We start from the raw sequence: 2773 nt of genomic DNA on the forward strand, positions 1-2773 counted from the left end.
GATGCTATAATGAGCTCTGGTTAAACTGAATTAGAGATTATTAATCTTTTCAATAGTTTTGAACTCACGCACGCGAATTGTAGTTGCTATAGCGACGCGTGTTATGATCTGATCGATATCTGCTGGTTGAGAGACGAGGCGACTTCAGAGACTTCTGGAGAACATTTTCTGTGCTGAGATTGTGATTTTCGACGGAGTTCAGAGAAGAGACTTTTATTTTTAGAGTAGAGTTTTATTTTTGAAGGATTTCTGATTATTTCTGAGGAAAGACTAATTCTATTTTTCTCTTATTATTTCAGATTTTTCTTTCTTTCTTTCTTTCTTTCTTTCTGTAATTAATTAATTGATTAATTAATTACCTTTTTGTTGATTAATTTCTTGTTTTGATTGGAGTTTGTCAATGGCTCATTTGGGTGAAAGACGAGGTGAGTGTTTTAATTTAGTTTGTTTATTATTGGTATGTTATTATAGTACGATGTTGTTCATTGTGTTAATGAAGTGATGTGAAGAAATGTGTGCAGGTTAACTCATTTAATCACACATTTCTACCAGCTCACTGATCACATGTATTTTATTCCCTGTGTATGAAAATCAGTGAAATATGTGTTTAATTCTTTGACACAATTATAACGCTGGCAAATTACAGAGATGCTCAAATGCAGTTCAAGACAATTAAAATGTAAAGTAACCTAATTGGATGTGAGCAGTACCATTGGTGGTTGATTATTAATAAATGTTGCTAATAAAGGCTGTAAGTGTTTGATGTGTGTAATATTGCAGGCTCGGGCCGCTCCAGATCCAGGAGTGCTGCTGTCTCTCAGACGGATGATCAGGAGCTTGAGAGACGTGGCTCTGGTGACGGCGCTCAGGAACCGCTGCCAAACCCAAACCAGCCGCTGAGCCAAGAGCTGCCTGGATACATCGCACCTCTGCCTTCAGAGTTGGCCGTTTCTGTGTCCACAGATCAGCCTCACAGGAAGAGGAAGTGGCAGAGCGGCAGCCAGGAGGATGAGCATCCGTCTCCTTCATACAGAAGAGCTGCCAAACGCTCCCGCAGAGGTCAGATACACTCATATTAAACACCTGATTAAAGACTCACTCAATGATTAGTCACTGAAAATGTTCTTCAGCTGAATTACAGTAACGTTCTGTAACAGGTTTAGATGCTGCAGCATGTTTTCTGTTAAAGACGTTTCTTGTGATCTTGTGTGTTGCAGAAGCGTATGTGAAGGGCCCATTGCTGGGGCGAGGAGGATTCGGCTCTGTGTATGCTGGGACCCGCAGGTCTGATGGACTGCCAGTGAGACATTTTCTTACCTCCTGCAGTTAAACAGCTTTTAGAAATGTTGATGTCAGTAAATGTCCCTCATGGGTGATAATTAGGCAGCGTGGTTTACTGTGCTTCATCTGTCTACAGGTTGCCATCAAGTACGTCTCTAAACGAGGAACACAGAGACTGAGAGTTGTGAGTTGAGAGTGAATCTGTTGCTCTGTTTGGTCTGATTCAGCGCTGGATATAACGGAGCGTTTGTCCTGCAGGAAGGTCAGGGTCGGCTGCCGCTGGAGGTGGCGTTGATGACCCTGGTCAATTCGGCTCCTGCCTGCCCCAACGTCCTGCAGCTGCTGGAGTGGTTTGACCGTCCCAGGCGCTACACCATGATCCTGGAGCGCCCGCTTCCTTGCCAAGATCTGGAGAGTTTCTGTGAGGAGAACGGACGCCTGGAGGAGAGTCTGGCCAAGAAAGTGCTGCTGCAGCTGATCACGGCGCTGAAACACTGCGAGAGCCGTGGAGTCCTGCACCGGGACGTCAAACCAGAGAACCTGCTGATCTCCACAGACTCACATGACATCAAGCTGCTGGACTTCGGCTGTGGAGATCTGCTGAAAGACTCGGCCTACAAACACTTTGCAGGTTGGTTTGATCTCCCTGCAGTGATCTGTGTTTGTTTGTGGACTTTTGATGATCGAGCGAAGGGAATCTGTTTGGACTGGGGCCTCTTCAGATGATGTTTGTGGTCTTGTTGGGTCTCTCAGGCACTCTTCAGTACGCCCCTCCTGAGTGGTTTCGGCATCACCGTTATCATGCGGGACCGGCTACGGTTTGGTCAGTGGGGGTGACGCTCTACAACATCCTGTGCAGCTGTTTCCCCTTCAGAGGCGCATTGAGGGTCACCTCCAAAAGCAGACTGCTCTTTCCTAGAGAGCTGTCGACAGGCAAGAGACAGAAATCAGGTCCAGATCCAGGTGAAGCGTGTGGTTTTGTGTTCCTGAACACTGTGTTGTGTGTAACAGAGTGCCGTCAGCTGATTCGCTGGTGCCTCAGTGCAGCGGCATCAGATCGGCCCAGTTTAGACGACATTGAGCGCCACCCCTGGTTACACTGAGCAGGTGGCCAGTGACACACACTTATCTGACTCACAGCAGTCATGGCTGGATTGTCTTGTTAGGATCAGACTAGATAAATGCTTCTGATTGTTTGTATGGGGTGAGCAGGAGTGACACAGGAAGTGCAGAGAACAGCTTCCTGATCACCTACAGAAAGAGCAGAGGATCATGGACTAATGGCCGCCACACAATGAAGGGTTTTGATCCTCTGCTCCAGTCTGTGAGGGGCTCTGTGTGGATGCTGGAGGAGTCTGAACACACAGCAGCTGAAACCTCAGCCCGACGGGCCACAGATCAATATGTGTAGTTTCTCCACAAATACAGTCGAGAGAAGAGAGAAAAGTGTCAAGAAGCAGAACAGGATCAGAAAGAGTCTGGGGCAGAGTGT

At 46.7% G+C, this 2773-nt stretch overlaps 1 pseudogene; it reads left to right on the forward strand.

Moving 5' to 3' along the window:
• Positions 1–400: 400 nt before the first annotated feature.
• LOC127965513 (serine/threonine-protein kinase pim-3-like) lies at positions 401–2128 on the forward strand (annotated as a pseudogene).
• Positions 2129–2773: the final 645 nt, after the last annotated feature.

This window comes from Carassius gibelio, chromosome B9, assembly GCF_023724105.1.
Source record: "Carassius gibelio isolate Cgi1373 ecotype wild population from Czech Republic chromosome B9, carGib1.2-hapl.c, whole genome shotgun sequence".
In the NCBI taxonomy this organism is placed as follows: Eukaryota; Metazoa; Chordata; class Actinopteri; order Cypriniformes; family Cyprinidae; genus Carassius; species Carassius gibelio.